The 17,896-nt window shown below is 38.7% G+C and overlaps 1 long non-coding RNA gene across 1 annotated transcript; it reads right to left on the bottom strand.

Moving 5' to 3' along the window:
* Nucleotides 1-4,190: 4,190 nt before the first annotated feature.
* LOC140500969 (uncharacterized) lies at nucleotides 4,191-8,798 on the bottom strand. The gene is made up of 2 exons (XR_011965992.1): nucleotides 8,613-8,798; nucleotides 4,191-4,462 (listed from the first exon to the last, which is right to left on the bottom strand). It is a non-coding gene; the product is annotated as an uncharacterized lncRNA (long non-coding RNA).
* Nucleotides 8,799-17,896: the final 9,098 nt, after the last annotated feature.

Here is a 17,896-nt window from a genome sequence, read left to right as displayed (position 1 = left end):
AAGAGGGTTAAGTGACTTGCTCAGGGTCACACAACTAGTAAATGTGAGGCCAGATTTGAACTCAGGAAGGTGAATCTTCCTGAATCCAGGCCCAGAGCTCTATGCACTGGGCCACCCAACTGCCCTTTCAAATAGTTCAGGTGTCTAAGGCAAGATTTGAACCCATTTCTTCCTGAACTCTAAGCCAAAGAGAAGAATTATGAAATAATCTAGAAATGTATGTAGTATCTAGAGTGTAGATAACTGTAACTGTCAGATTGAGGAGTTCATATTTTACCCTCAAGGTAGTAAAAAGCCAATGAAAGTTTTTCACTAGGGGAGTAACATTTTCTGACCTATACTTTAGGAACTTTAGGAATATTAACTTGTATTGGCTTCTGACAGCTACAACAATAGTGACAGCAATATGTTTACTGCTATCCCCACTACCCATTGGGCACTGTGGGAAAAGTGTGGCTTTCTCTAGCAACATTCAGCAGTATTCAGGTAAGATGGAGGACAGTTGTTAGTGAAGGTCAGCATCAGATGAACAAAATATTTAAGGGTAGGGGAAAGTAAAGATTCAAAACTGTGAAAGATGGAAAATGAGGTTAAAGCCTGGGTGATGAACTGGGAGAAAAGAGAAGTTTAGAAGAACTAAAAGTCATGGTAAGGATAAAGGACAGGTTTGGGAGGAGTAAGGCAGAGATGATAGATAGATAGATAGATAGATAGATAGATAGATAGATAGATAGATAGATAGATAGATAGATACATACATACATACATACATACATACATACGTAGATACATAGATAGATACATAGATAGACAGACAGACAGACAGAGAGATGATTGATAGAACATTTATTAAGTAGTTATTATGTGCCAGGCACTGTGCTAAGTACTTGGAATGCAAACATAAACATGAAAGAGAGTCTTTGACCTCATTTGACCTACATTCTAATGGGGAAAGGCAACATGTAAAAAGGGAGGTATGGAGATGACTCAGAAGGAGCATGGAAGCCTGATTCCCTGCAAAAGCTCACCTCTCAGAGCCATGGGACTCAGGGGCAGAATCCAAGGTTTTGTTAGGAGTAGAGAGATGAGGATGATGGCTGGTGTTCAAGCAGCATGGTGTGGAGATGACCAGAAACATAGAAGGGTGTTATTTAAGACATTATAAGAGGATATTTTAAAATAGATTCTTAACGTTTGGGGTCATGAAAGTTGTAATCATTATGAGTGATAGTGAGATCAGGTATCTGACCTTTCTCCTGATAGATAAAGCAGAATGAAGCTAAAGTTTATTACATTTAAGGAAGCAGATGAACTGGAAGACCAGGGTATTTGATGAAATGACATGTATGTTGCAATACCTGAATATGAGCATAGAGATTGAGCTGGGAGAGGAAGACTATCAGCCAGGTACAGAATTCCTTGAGGCAGGGTCCAGCAACCTCTCTATTGATCCACTTAGGTGAAGGCATGCATATCCATCACAAATTCTCTGGAAATCAAAGGCATCCTTTCTGTGATTAGAAGATTGAAAGCTGAGTACTTCTCCCACATGCTCAGTGTCTCTGGCATGTCATCCACCACCATCATGGAAGGATACTGATATTAAGTCAGTTAACAAGCATTTATTTAACTTGAATTCACCTTGACCCACAGGATCCCCATCACCACAAAAATCACCTGCTACATGGAATATCACAACTGTAAGAGGCTTGGGCCTCAGGATACCAAAGGTATAAAAGGTCCAGTGCTTCTGGGAGATCAGAGTATAGGAGTGAAAGTCTTGTTCTGTGTGTGTGCATGTGTGTGTGTGTGTGTGTGTGTGGTATGTTCTGAATCTGACTCATCCCCCATAACTCTGGAATGAGATTATGGGGCTGCAGTCAGGTATGTGTCCAGCTTCAGTGAAAACCTGGGACCTGATTATTTGTTTTTATCTGGCATGTCATGTGAGCCAGGAATAAACCTATTCCTCTTCCTGATCCAGTGCTTCAGAAAGCCTGAGAAAAGGAGCCTTTGTACTAAAGAGAGTGGCCTAAAGTGCAGTGGCTTCTGGAGACAGCCAGGTTCACTCAGCCGTTGTTGTCGTCCTTTGTGCAGAAGAAGACCATGCCATCAGAGAAATGATGATATGACTTGCACTTGACTTTGTTTTGAGTGAGGGAGGGCTGTGCAAGGTCACGTGTCCTCTGGAGCCATCTGAATTCAGAGACCAGATATTCATCAGGATGACTGGAGATGACCCAGAATGCAATAGGAGACTTTGGCCCATTCAGTTAATAGGTTTCTTTAAGAAGTAGCCAGGGGATGGCCCCTTTAGTGAGGCAAAGGAAAAAAAAGGACATCAGGCTGGGAGGGAAACAGCAACAGTTACTACTGATAATCACTCTTCAATCAGGAGGGTCCAGAAGCCAGCCCTTAGGCAGGGGCCTAATGTATGAGCTTCAGAGTGCAATAGTTGTAAGGTTTTGGGAAGGGAAGAGAAGGGAAAAGGAAAGGGAATGGAAGGGAAGAGAAGGGAAGGGAAAGTTGGAAAGAGAGTGAGGTAAACCTCTGTATCTATCTAGGACAAAGGAAAGTTTATTGACCACAGAGCAGAAGTTCCAAAGATCACAGCAGAACTCAGAAGGGGCTGAGGTCAGTACTGATCAGAGCAGAGAGGAGGGTGAAGGGGGTATTTTATCTCAGCAGACATAGACTTAGTGACATGGATCAGGGCTAGGGGGTGAGGCAGGGTAGGGGTGGTGTGACAAAGATTTGTCTGCCATAGCAGGAGGGGAAAAATGACTGAGAATGAAATCAATGTGGGGCATGAGTGCCAGCTTTAATGACTCCTTAATTCAAACACCAGAAAGCTAGAGGGTCGAGATGGGTGAAAGTGGCAAAGAACTCTGTCCAGCTGCCTGTATTCCAAGTTTTCAGTGAAGGTGAACACATACCTGATCACAGCTCCATAATCTCATCCCAAGATTATAGGGGATGTGTCAGACTCAGAAGATACCACACACAGAGCAATACTTTTCACTCCCAAATTCTGATCTCCCAGAAGCACTGGACCTTTTATACCTTTGGTATCCTGAGGCCCAAGTCTCTTACAGTTGTGATACTCCATGCAGCAGGTGATTTGTGTGGTGATGGAGATCCTGGGGATCGAGATGAATTCAAGTTGAATAAATGCTTGTTGACTGACTTAACATCAGCATCCTTCCATAATGGTGGTGGATGACATGCCAAAGACACTGGGCATGTGGGAAAAGTACTCAGCTTTCAATTTTCTGATCACAGAAATGACAAGACCCCTAATACCTTTGATTTCCAGAGAATTTGTGATGGATATGTTGAGGTTTGGGAGGGTATGTTGAGGTCACCTCTTCACGGAGGTGAGATGGAACTTAAATACAGAAAAAGACTGAGGGAAGAATCCAGATGGCGCCAAGTAGTCTGGGGTCCCAGGGATGTTCTTGATAAGGGAGGTCAGCCTGTAATGTAGATCAAACCCAGGAAGGATCCTGTCCCAGTAGTCCCGACAATCTACAATCCTGTCTGGGCAACTTGGATCTCAAGAGAATGCTCAAAGGGAAGAATATCAAAAGAATGCTAAATAGTCTGGACAACAGGATTTTGATAAGATAGAGAAATGGAAGGGGAATCCAAGGAACCCCCCCAAGGCCCAACTTTCCTGGGTCCTTCAGACAAATGGGACAACAGCCCCTCCAGATCCAAGGGAAAAAGGTCTTGGCTTGTGGTTTGTACCCCATCAGATATTCATCCCTTCAACTAGGTGGATCCATAGAGAGACTACTGGGCCTGGAATTAGAAAGACCTGAGTTCAAATTCAACCTTAGACACTTACTATGTGACTATGTGTATCTTGTACAAGCCACCAATTTGTTGGAAAAGAAGTGATACTTTAGAGTTGTCACTTGCCTTTCTCTGATTATTAATAATTTCAACCATTTTTCAGATGGCTTTTAATAATTCACATTTCTTATCTTGAAAACTTTGTGTCCTTTGACAACTAGTCTATTGGGCAAAGGATCTTAATTTTCTAGATTGGTGTCACTTCCCTATAGATCAAAGGCTTTTTTAATCTTACTTATGTCATGCACCCCTCTGGCAGCCTGGAGAAGCTTTCTCCAAATATTTTCAAATGCATAATGTAATATACATAGGGTTACAAAGGAAACAAACCATTGTTGGTTATTATTTTTGATTATTATTTCACTACTTGAAATAGTTACCAAAAAATTTGATAGCTCTTTAAAATTTTTTTTAATTTCACCAAGCACAGGTTAAGAATTCTAGCTCATAGATTATAGATGTCAAGTTTTTATAAGAGATGTTTAATGCAAAGATTTCCACCCCCTCCCATCTATATTTTTCTTCTAATTCTAGCTGGATTCTTGTATTCTCTGTGCGTCTTCTTATTTCTGATCCATAGAAGTTCTCTTTGCTGTCACTTTTCCTATGACAGAAAGCAGTGATTATTTTATAGTCTTTCAAACACAATCCCAAGCCCCTTAAAATTGTTTGTCTCAGTTAGATAGTATTATTTAAGTATATACTTTCACTTTAATTTACTTCCATCTGGACACAATACTCTAAGACAAGTCTAATGAATGTCAGGAGACTGGTGGTATAAGGCCACAAAAAGAAGCCTGCTTGGGTCAAACCTAGTTTGGTAGCTAATAAAGCACTGAATACCATGAGGACAGATGTCGTGCTCAATGGCAACCTACTTTCTTCCCTTTTCTCATATGCCAAGGGCTAGTTTGATTGGATTGAATGCTAGAAATGTAGGCCCAGAGTAGGCAAGGTATGATAAGTATATTCTAGTTCAAAGACTCCGAAAAAGCTTCTCTGTCTAAAAAAATGCTTCCCCAACCCAGTGGTCAAGGGTCAAAATTCCACACCTAGCTCTCCATTGGTTTGCTCCTTTTGTTTGATGAATTGTGCCTTTCAGATGCTCAATCATTTGGAGTTTCTGGTGAATCAGTTTGTTGGAGGGTTTAGAATTGGTTTTGAGGCAGACTAGAGTGAGAGAGAAATCTGGGAGGAAAGAGAATATGGCAGACCTAATATGATAGAGTCAGAAAAGTATAGAAAGATTTCTATGAGGTGAAGTGGCAGAGCTAGTAAGACAATTTACATGAAGAACATAACAATTATGTAAGGAAAAACAACCCTGAAAGACCTTAATCAGCCGTGATTTTAAAACTGATAATGAAATATTCTCTCCACCTCTTGGTGGACAGGTAAGGGACTCATGGCTAATGTGATGATGTGTTTTGTTTAACTGTATATATTTGTTATAAGGGGGTGCTTCTGTTAGGAGTCAGAGACGACATACATCAATGGGTAATGACAGATACAAAAGAGAACAGCAATAAAGCATTTTTTAAAAATGTACATAGGGAAGGGAAGGGACAGATAGGGCAATCTGTGACTATCTTATTAAACACATATATTTCTTTAAAAATAATGTGGCAAGAGTTCATAGTTTCTTGTACAGTCTTTTCCTTTGTTCTTACTTGAAATATTTGTAATTGTTGAGGATGTTGAATTCCTAATTTTTTTTTAAGAAATTATTTAATGTTCTAAATTTTCAAAAAGATACTCACTACTACTGGCAAATCCTACATGTTTCTATAGCTCGGCTAACTCCTTCTTCATTGCTTGGCCTGCAGCCTACTTGTCTAGTCAAGTCTCAGCTCAGTTTCTGACTGGACCTATGACTCTAGATTCCTTGCCATCTCCAGTATGGTCCTATTTCTACTTCCTTCTCCTTTCCTCCCAACCCATTGCCCTGATGATATCCCTTTGACACTGGCACAGTGTTCCAAGAGAACTTATGCTCTCAGCAATGTGCCAACAGGCCCAACTCTTGGCGCCTGAGGCCACATAGGAAACATAGTTCATAAATAGTCAGAATAAGTCAGAGATGGACTTATTGCATGTCATGATGTGCAGGTTTTGTCCCACTGCATGAAAAAGTCTACAAATTAAAAGAAAAAATATAGGCAAATTAACGTTCTAAAAGCTCTCCTTGGGTTCTCCTACAAATAAATGCTAACACTAAGGTTGTAACTCAGAACCATGTGTATGTTGGCAAGCAAGGTATCCTGTAGAATTTTTGAAGTAACTGTTGCTGCCAAATTGAGAATTTACTTATAACTTTATCAACATATTTTATGTGGAAGTGTTCTGAATGTTATAAAGTGCTATGCTAGTGCCTCCAACAAATATTAATTATCTTAGAAAAGGTCAAAGGTGGATTCATCTTGACAATGTTTGACAAGTGTAAGATTTTGGGATGAGAATTCATTACTTGGTAAAAAAAATCTGTTTCCGTACTGGAAAGCAGTGTGGCAGAAACTGGGCATGGACCAATATCTCATACTATTTACCAAGATAAAGTTAAAATGGATAAATAACCTAGTTACAAGAAAATTAGAATTATAGACAGGCTAACAATTTTTGAATAAACAAGAGATAGCAAAATTAGGTATAAAATGGATAATTTCAATGACATTATATATATTCAACGACATTAAAAAGTTCTTGTACAAATAAAACAAATATAGCTAAGATCAGAAGGAAGACACAAAATTGGGGGGTGGAAGGAATTTCTATAGAGAGTTTATCAGATAAAAGTCTCATATCTAAAGTATATAAAGAACTTTGTCAAATCTATAAGATTTATCTAAAAGACTACAATTGATAAATGTTAAAAGAATTAGAACAGTTTTCCAATGAAGAAATCAAAACAATTTACAGCCATATAAAATGCTCTAAATCATTATTGATTAGAGAAATGCAGATTAAAAGGGGAAAATGACAAATGTTGGAAAAGATGCAGAAAAATTGGGACACATTCATTGTTGGTAGAATCGTGAACTTTTCCAACCATTTTGCAGAGCAATCTGGAATTATGTACAAACAGTTATTAAGAAACCTATATACCCTTTGACCCCTCAATACCATTCCTTGATCTATTTCCAAAGATGATTAGGGAAAAAGGAAAAGAACCTGTAGGTTCTAAAATGTTTGTAGTAGCTCTCTTTGTGCGGGCAAAGAACTAGAAAATGCAGGGTTACCCATCAACTGGGGAATGGCTGAATAAGTTGTGGTACATTATTGTGATGGAATACTACTGTGCTGTAAGAAACAATGAACTCAATAATCTTAGAAAAACATGGAAGGACTTGCACAAAATAATGAAGAGTGAAATGAACAAAACTAAGAGAACACTATATATAGTAATAGCAATATTGTTTTAAGAACGACTGAGTGAATAAGTTATTTTGTCCATTATAAATACCCAAATTAACTATAAAAGACACATGAAGAAAGATGCTATCTACATCCAGAGAAAGAACTGATAAATAGAAGTATGTATACAATAATTTTACATACACATACCTATTTGTCTAATGGTAGCCACCTCTAGGGTGGTGGTGTTGGTGGGGAGAGGGAAGAAAAAAGGAAAAAAAAAGAAATTTACATGATAATTTTATTGTACATTTGAAAGGAAGAGCAAGTTGAACATAGTAGATTTGCAGTTGTATTGCCATGCACAATCATCTTTTTTATGGTCCTATGTTATAAAATACTTGTTTTATTCTATAAATTAAAAATAAAATTTTTAAAATTTAAAAGGTAAATTCATAATAGGCCAAAATTGATCATTAATTGTAATATTAGCCTGATTTTACAAGTTCATAGAGAGGAATGAGAGGCAGCATGACATAGCAAATAGATTGGAACCAGGAAGTTCTAAGTTCAAGCCCTGCCATGGAACCTCCACCAAGTCACAATCTCTTAGTGCTTTTAGGCAGTTATCTTAGGTTGTAAGTTGCAGAGAAGATGGAAACCTGAATTGATAAAGGGAGATTCCTCATCCTACAGTTGTCTATAGTCATAAAAGCACAGTTTCAGTTCATATTCCTATGGACAGAAACACTCCTAAAGGTAAATGGGTCCCAAACTACATATGATTTTATCAAAGAAACATAGGCAGAAATGAATAAGAAGCCAACATAACTACAAACAGTAGGAGTGTATCCTAAGCAAAACTTGGCTTCACTGGGTTTTCTTTCCATTCAATTCAAGAAGCATTTACTTATTATGTACTTACTAGGTGCCAGGGATTATGCTGGGCACCGGGGATACAAAGACAGGAAAATATTCCCTCCCTTCCAAAAGTTGATATTCTACTGAGATAATATTTGTAAAGCACTTAGCACAGTGCTTGGAACATAATGGACACTGCACAAATGGTTTTTATTGTTTAATCATTTCAATCAAGACTGACCCTTTGTAATCCCATTTTGGGGCGTTCTTGGCAAAGATACTGGAGTGTTCTGACATTTCCTTCTCCAGCTCATTTTATAGATTTGGAAACTGAGGCAAACAGGGTTAAGTGACTTGCCCAGGTTCACACAGCTAGTAAGTATCTGAGACCAGATCTGATTTAGACAACACAGAAGTGATGTGGCACCTTCTAAGTTGACTTTATAACATGTTATAATAGTCCAGTGACTTTGAACAAGTTAAAAACCCTATAAGCCTCAGTTCCTTGTCTGTAAAATTGGGTTAACAATCAAAATATATACCTCATATAGTTGTAAAAGAGAGACTCCAATACAATATTCTTTATTGGAAATACTGAAAACAGCACTGGTTTTAGATTCAAAGGATCCAAGTTCAAGTCCTGATTCTGCTGTGTCATCCTTGTTTGAATTTGGGCAAGCCATTTCACTTCTCTAAGTCTTTGTGTCTTCATCTGTAAAATGAGGGAACTGTCATAGAAAATGACAAATAGAATAGATTCCAAGAAACATGGGTAAACTTATACAAAATGATGCAGAGTGAACTGAGGAAGAGAAGACCAACATGATGACTGCAACAACAATATGAAGAAAAACAGCTTTAAAATGCCTCAAAACTCTGATCAGAGCAGCAAAGAATAGTGGCTTCAAAAGCCTGATGATGAAACATGCCTCCCACTTCTTCACAGAGAGCTAACAGATTCAGGATGCTGAATGAGAAATGTGTTTTCAGACATGGCCAATGTGTTGATTTGTTTTCCTGAACTACACGTTTTATTACATTAGGACTTCAACTTAGGGAGTTGGGGTGGTCACTGTAAAAGCAAACAAGTGGGATTTTTGTTGTTTTCTTTTCAGAGTTCAGTTTCCTGGGCTTATTGAAAACATCTGAAGTATTGATTGCCTTTGAACTCTGATGGTTCACAGCCGTGCTGAGTCACATAGGTTTCATGCCTTACTGATCGAAAACTATGCTGGGAGGTTGGCATTTTGCTTTGGGGGTTCACTTATGAGAAGGACCTTTTGATTACCTGGATGAGACTCTGAGTAGCCATTTGTTAAGAGCCCCACTGTTGGTGCTCCCCCATCTGGCAGTGTATGCAGGTGATTGTACTACTTTGTCAGACTGTCTGTGGATCCTTGTGCTGATTTCTCTGCTTGTATTTTCTCCATGTTCAGGGTGTTAATCTTTCCCCTGATCTAGTGAATGGCATATATGTTTAATTAAAGAAAGATTGTTAACCCCTTAGAAGTTGTCTTTCCTTTATAAAGCAGATCAAAGAACCTGTGCTAACTGGCCTTCCTGGGTATGCTAGGGTGCTTGCTAATACAATCACTTAAGGAGCAAGAATTAGAGAAGCAAGAGAAAGGGAGAAAGGAAAAGGGACAGAGACAGGAAGGGCAAGAGTTACCAATGCATAGAAGAAAATCAAAGGGGTAGAAATGCACACAAATAGTCAGGTTACATTACTACCCCCATTGTATTCAATATAGAAACACTTCCTTATAAACAAACTACATAACAGGGGTTTATAGTTTCTCATACAAGCCTCTTCATGTTGGTTAATAATTATTAAGTTCACAATAAAAAGAGAAAATGGGGGAGGGGAAAGAGAGAATAAGGGAGATTGGACTAGATATTCTGTAAATCATCTTCAGTTGAAAAAAGCTCAAGATAAGTAAGTGCACCAAGGGTCTCAGCCTCCATGACAGAACTATGATTTAATTCATAAGAAACCCTACCCTTGAGAAACTGGTAGAAAAAAGGAAATAAAGTAAATATAAGGGGGGAAAAGGAAATATAAAAAAGATAAGAAAAAAGAAAATAAAGTAAATATAAATTCATTTAGAATACATATCTAACCTTTCACATTTACCAAATCAGTTGTTTCTTTACTTCTCCAGTTTAGTTTGAGTCTGGGAACTACAATGTCTCAGCAGAGGAAGAGGATGCTTCGATTCTGCCTGTATGACCTTCTGCTCTAGTAGGACACAACAGACATGGCCACGTTGACCTACCAGTTACAGCAGTGTCATTATCATTTGTCAATATCTGAGGCTGGAGAAAACATGTCATACATAATCCTTTGAAGAAAAAAAAAATCTGTACTTCTTAGAACTGAGCAGATAAGTAAGAATACTTGACTAGTGTTCAAAAAGAGCTGAAAATCCAACTGGACTCTTTCTGTCTTAGGAAGTGCTTAAATGAAACAAGTTCTCAGAAGTTGCAATCTTGGGACAATCACCATCTCAGGAAAGAATTTTAGATAAAATTCCATCCATTAAACTTAAAGAAAATCCCACAGAAACAAATTTAAACTAAATCTAGTCTGATACCATGGGCCTCTTTTCTGGGAATCACGGGCCTCTCATTAGCTCATTAGCTACACTTCCAAAGGAGAAAATTTTTGAAGAACATTCATTGTTGAACTTTCAACCAGTCACTTAAGAACTTCTAGAAATGGTATCCACCCAATGCAATGCTGACTCATCTCTCTTGGAGAGTTGCCATAAAAACTAGGGTTTATATTATTCACAAGGTTTAAGGGGAAAGAGCAGTCAGACCTTGATATATATGGCTACATGCTGGGCACATTTTAGGCCAAATGCCTAAAAGGATTCTCAGACCTCCTTTGTTATTGAATTAATGGGGTTTTAAACGTGAATACTTTTAGGGCTGTGATTTGCATGATTCAGCCTGTTGCAAAACCTGGCACATTTGTTCCTTAGGAATGGCAAACATCAATCTCTACTCTACTTGTTAAGAGAGAGAGAGAGAAAAAACTTGTTTCATCTAACATCCATTTTACTAAGCCCTGAAATGTGCATACATAAAGAAATTAAACTTTATATCAACAAGAAATTAGTCTTAATGTTCTAAGGTTGTAACCTATTGCAACTTATTATCTGAGTCCAAAAGTAGCTCTCCTTGCCTTTGTCCTTGGAAGTACATGTAGATAAATAGATTGAGATTGTACTCCACACAGTTATTTTAAATTCCAAATTATCCTACTTTTCAAATCCTAAAATGCATGTACACTTTCATTCTGCATGAAAAAATTCATAATACTATATTCGCACCCTGTTTCCCACTCCCACCTCAAGGGCAGTAAAGTCAGGGAGCCATGTTAGAGCATGCTTCTAACATAGGCCTGCACAACAGATGGCCCAGAGGCCACTTGTGGCTTTTCAACAGATTTCTGAAAAATGTAGAGTATGTAAAAAAAAATAAAGATGTAACGAGTGCTTTGTCCATGCTTCACTTAACCCACCTTCCCTTAGTCACAATTGTGCCTGTCACGTAACCTGGGGGGTAGATTGCCACTGCCATGCTCTCTTGCTTGTCACGTGACCCACCTCAACCATCTTCAGTCTGTCTCTAGTGACTAGACTATCTGTGGCCTGAAGAAATTTAGGGTATTTTAATTTTGTCCCCTACCTACCACCAAGTTGTGCAGGTCTGCTGTAACACCATATGTGGTGGTACTTTCCACTGACAGGAAATATCTGCAGGAACTGGAGTAAAGCTCCATCAACTAAACAAGTACCTTAAGTACCTTGAGATTTTTAGGATTACATTAAAGGGTGCTGTTTTCCCAGAAGCTGGGAGGCTGGTAGAATTGGACACCTAAAACCCCACCCCACTTCCCAGATATTTCTATACCATGCTTTCTCCATTTGGATCATCATTTTCACAGGCTTACCACTAGAAGAGAGAGAGTGTTCTCTACCTCCTTGGCCCCTAGCTCTGATAAGTGAGGTTTTGCCTTATTTTGACAGAGTCTATCCTTCTACTACACCTCAAGCCATCTCCACATTATACTTTTGCTCAGACCATCATCTTGACCTCCCCCCAGAACATGCTCCCTTTTCAACTCCCCTTTATATATTGTCCTTCCCTGTTAGAATATTAGATAGTCTTTCTTGCTGAGACCTGGGAAAGACTTTACCTTCAAAAGGCCAAGGTCTCCCACTGTACCCTGGGCTGTCTCTAGTAGCCCTGATGTATATCCTGCCACTGGACCCAGATGGCTGTGGAGGAGAGAGTGAGGCTAGTGGCTTTGCACAGGCCTGACTCACTTAAATCCAATTCACTTGCAAGTCATGACATTTCCTTCCTGATGCCATAATGAAAGGCGAGCAACACCAGTCTTGCTTCCTTATATTTACATCCCTAATGCAAACACAGTACAGTTCTTGGCATAGACTATACATTTTAAAAATGACTCTACAGAGGCAAATGAACCAGTGCCAGGTATAGTATTAAGTTCCTAGCTACAGACATAGGAGGGCTGCAGAGAAAAGATTACAGTTGTTTCTGTTCTTATCTGAATACCAGTCACTGTCCTGATGGAAGTCCAGGTTTGTCTAACTATTTCCCAAAGTTCAGCACTACGAGGAAAAAATACTTTTCCTCAGATTGTAATTATGTCAGTGTTATAACTAATAACAGAAAATACTACTAATAATTAGCATTTATGTGATTCTTCAAGGTTTGCAAAGCACTTCATAAGTATCTCATCTTATACTTACCAATCTGGGAGATAAATGAAACTGAGGTAGACAGAGTTTAAGTGACTGGGTTAAGGTCACACAGTAAGTCTGAGATCTGATTTGAATTTAGGTCTTCATGATTTCAGGTCCAATGTTCTATCTACTGCACTACCTTTGTAATATGGCTGGTACCAATAAAGTTCATCAGACTTATTATATGTGTTTCTTCGGAAATAAGGTAAAAATCACACACACAAAAAATTTGCTTTTTGGTGTTAATGGTTTGATAGCATTTTAAACACCCCTATCTTAAAGAGTAAGTGGTCTTAAGTAATTGGGACCCTCACCCCAAATAGGCTCTTCTTCTATTTGTATGTTTGCAAATTATTGATCTAAGTTACTATATCTTTTCAGCCAGAGTTAGGAAAGAGAACAAGTTATGGAAAAGGTTAATTGCTGACAGAACATACTTCCTCTGTGTGCACAGAGAAACTTTTTTTTCCTCCTAGTAAATTAACCTTGCCTCCAGAGATAACACATACCAGCTTCTCTTATTTTTGAGGACAGTTAGGTCTGAAGTCTATCAATGGTTCCTTCCTCATCACATGACCTAAAGTAATTATTTGATTTGAGAGAGAAGGTGAGATGTTAATGATAACCCTTGTTCTTTGAGAGACCTAAATAAACAGTTTAATCTCATGCAAGTCCTAGACAGCATGAAAGTGGAAAGAGGACAGGCTCTTGCAGGAAAGGACCTAAATTTGAAGACTGCCTCTGCTACTTAGTACCTAGTATGTTGTTTTAAACAGGTCACTCACTTTTTGGGGCCTGTTTTCTCATCTGTAAAATGAGGGAACAGATGATCTCTGAGGTTCAACATACTCTGATCGAAACACATTTCAGCATCTCCCTCCTGCCAGAAGGGGAAGAACTCAGGAAAAGAGGACCCAAGTACTCCAATGAAGGATCCCTGATAGGGGAGCTTCAGAGAACAAAGTGGAACAACCTGGTGATGTAACACTTGTACCAGAAGCTTTTATTCTAGTCTGATTTTTGATTCCTGTTCCAGAAAATATGCAAACATTGAGTAACTTGCTGAAACCTGATGAGCTGGTTAGTCACCACCGTTACTGAGCCAACCTTCTTTCTGCCTCAGTGATCAAGTGAAGTCCCAACTAGAAATCAGTTGAGTCCCAAGAGCCAAAAAGACAGAATGATGATCCTCAAGGTCAGAAAATGTTTCGTGAGTCCCAAAACTTTACTGTACCCATCTTGACCATTGGGACATCCAAATTCCATATAGCCATCCCCTAGGTCTTAGGATAAGAGGACAAAAGTAGTCATCTATGATTGAACTGCTTTGAGTTTTCTCAACCAGCAAGTGATGTTTAAAAATCATCATAAACTTAACTATCAGTGCAAGAAATCAAAAAACATACAAAATAAGGAATAAAATCTTACTTGCATCCCTTACTATTTAATAATATAGAGAGAGACAGGGACTAGACTAGTGATTTCATTAGTATATGGAACTAACAAATAAGAAAACTCCTTCTGCTAATGCAGGTCAACATTTTCTCCACAACTTAGTCTGAAAGAAAGGATTAGAACTCAGATCTTCCTGGCTTTGAAGCCAGCTCTCTACACACTACACCACTCTGACTTTTCAATAACAAATTAAAGAGTAAATTGCAAACAAGCTAAAATGCTTTTTGGCGAGGAGGGGGCTCTGTAACACTCTGGCTCTGTCTATACTTTACCTCTATTTGCTTTCTTTTTTCCTAGATAGTTGTGCTTGATTTGAATTGCTTTCTATGCGTTCTCACATATTTCACATTTGTCAGTTCAGCACTATAGTATTTTTAAAAGGCAGTATGGCAGAGTGGCCAGAAAGGGAACCCTGCTTTCAGGAAGACTTAGGTTCCAGCCCCACCCCTGATACATCCCTGATTCTGGGGAAAGTCATTTAAATGCCTCGGAGCCCCAGGCAATTCACTAAAGACTCCACAATAGAGCAAGTATGGACCAATGTTAGCAGATTTTATCAGATCTAGTCTAAAAAGAGATTTCATTACAATTTATTCAGCAAGTCTCCCATTTTTTTAATGTTGCTTTCATTTTTTTTTTTTTTGCTACTGCAAATAATGCAACTATGATTATTTTTGTTACATGCAGGTCCTTCCTTTTCCGTGTGCGTGTGCACACATGCTTTAACTAAGTTCTGCTTTCATTAGGTTGTTATGATCAGATTGGTGACTCTTTTAATTGCTGTACTGCTCTACCAAATGTTTGTTTCAGCCACTATCCCACCAACCATAATGTCAATTCACACAGAGCCACCATAATTTTACTTTATATTTTTTGTCATTCCAGAGGACAGATGCAATCTACAACACACTTTGCAAACCTTAAGGGACTATATAAATACTACCTATCATTCTTGCTGTTATTGTTAGCATTTCCCTGATTGTTAGAGAATCTAAGCATCTTTTCATGAATCAATAAGTATTTGTTCAAAGTCTACTGTAGTCCCAGCACACTGCCATAAGGAATTAAAATAAAATGGGACTTGGTCCCTGCCATTAAGGAACTACTATCTAGTTAAGGAGACTAACTTACACACATAGAATGAGCAGAGAACAATTAAGTGCTAAACTAAAATGAACTGATTTAGCACAGTGCTTGGCACATAGCAGGTGCTTAATAATGTTTGTTGGCTGACTGACTATAATACTGATAATGAGGCTGACATGCATTATTAGAGCAAGCTCAGTGTTTGGTAGACTCAAAGCGATGGAGTCCTAACAGAGCTGCCCCAGCCCCAGTAGTCCTAACTTCATTACAGGCCCACTGTACCTACCCCACCACCAATGTTCTGACTTCTTTATATATGCCTTACGGCTCACTAGAACAACAGTTGTGTCCCTGAAACTCATATTTCTCACAGAAACAGCAGGTGTGTCCATGTGATGGGAACCCAGCCATTGCCGCTACTTAGGCACTGCCCCCAGACTCATTCCTCATATTTCCCACAGAAACAGTAGGTGTGTCCATGCACTCAACCACAGCCACATCCATCTAGTCCCAGAGAGAACTATAATACTCAGCCAATCAGAAAGTAGCAGCACCAGGATGCCCAAGCAGGATCTGGAGTCCAAAACAATAGAAGGGACTTTGTCTAAGTAGGCACCTATGCAGTAATAGTAAAGAACTGAACTAGAGGGAACTTATGACATAGAGAGGCCTATTATAATATCATTATCATATATACATACCCCCCCAAATAGTTTTCTCTGTATGCATTGTGAGTAATCACACGTGAAGTTCCACTGTGGCTGGAACCCCTCCTCCATTACATAATCCCTTAACAAACTCCTCCTGAATTTTTAATATTAATCAAATTCCTATATACTATGTAAATTTCTATTATGTAATTGCATCTTTACCCTATAAAAATCTATCTTGCTTTCTCTGAAGTTGCTGATTCCTCTTGGAACTTAGCCCGCTTCATCAGAGCAGGTGCTATGCTCTATGAGGAAAGCAGAACTGAAATAGCTCAAAAGAAATGAGTTGTGAAAATTTAGAGAATCCACCCCAAATGTTCACATGGACTACTTGTACCAATCCTGTGGTACAGCATTCCGAGCTCCTATCGGTCTGATCAGCCATTTGGACATACTGTAACTTGACTCTAGCACAGTGATGTCATTTTGGTCCTTTTTGAGAACAGACAGCAGCCATAACATAATAGGAGCTTAGAGAAGGGAAAGATGAGAATGTTAGGAAAAAAATTACTTTTGTTTGGTTATGTAACTTCAGATTCCCCTGTTGTGCTAACACTTTGATATAGAATGTATCTTTAAAGAACATACTAAGGATAGAGATTCAGAGCTCCAAGGAACCTGAGTTCATCAGTCTGACTCCCCTATTTTACAAAGGAAAAAACTAAGACCCAGAAATGTAAAGTGCTTTTCCTAAAGTCATACAGATAGTAGCTACCAGAATTAGGATTCAAATGCAGGTCCTCTGACACTAAAATCAGTTTTTTGCTACACTGATCTTTTCCCCATCCATTAAAGCCACATTCTAAATGACCTACTGTCTAAATTCAATGCCCATCCAATCCCATTTCTTCCAAGAAGCTTCCCCCAACTCCATTAGAAAATAAAAGGAAGGAATTATTCAACTAGCTTTCTAATGGTAAACCAGTGACCTTTTCCAAACACCTATTAACATGACAGAGGAAGAAATGTTGGGTTTTTTTCCTCCAAATTTTGGAAAGTTGTGATTTTCCCACCAGGCTGCATTCCTCTGGATTTTCCATCATGCCTCTGAAACCTCTTCATCTTGGAAGATCACTTCAGCCCTATAACTCACACCTTGGAAGTGCTCTCTAGTCCTGGAATTTTGTCCTTTAAATAAAGGGTAGAGGGCTCTCCCAGAACGTCCATTTAAGGAGGGTTTTCAGGTCTGCCATCTCTTCATTTCTCACCAGGTTACATTCCTCTGTTCTTCTCTGTTATCCCTCCCCCACCTTTTTCAGCTTCCTTTTACGTGTTGTCTTCTGCATTAGAAAATAAGGTCCTTGAGGGCAGGAGGGACTCTCTTTCTTTCCCTATATGTGCATTCCCAGAGTTTGGCACTGTCTGGCACGTAGTAAGCACTTAAATGTTCATTGACTGAATATATGCTGAGGAAATCATTCATTCTGGTTGAATTCAATCATCCTCGGAAAATCAATCAACCAATAAGCCTCTGTTAAGCATCTGTTATGTTCAAGATGCTAGAGCTATAAAGACAAAAATGAAACAGTTTTTTGTCCTTAAGGAACTTACATTCCATAGAAAAAATATAGTATGGGTTATTTTGATTCCAGAACGGTCAAAGTTAAAGATTTCAGTCACTTTGCCCGATTCAAGAACATAAAGGTCCACATTTTTTAATATAGCACATGAACAAACTCATGGATATAAAAGTCTTATTGAAATTATATATTATAGCCCAGCAAAGATAAAGAAAATGCCAGTTATCAAGGTTATAAAACCAGTTTGAGTCCAAGTACACAGAACTTTGCT

This window comes from Notamacropus eugenii, chromosome 4 (genome assembly GCF_028372415.1).
Source record: "Notamacropus eugenii isolate mMacEug1 chromosome 4, mMacEug1.pri_v2, whole genome shotgun sequence".
Classification (NCBI taxonomy): domain Eukaryota; kingdom Metazoa; phylum Chordata; class Mammalia; order Diprotodontia; family Macropodidae; genus Notamacropus; species Notamacropus eugenii.
Note: the sequence above shows the minus strand (reverse complement) of the source record. Positions and strands in the feature narration are given on the sequence as shown.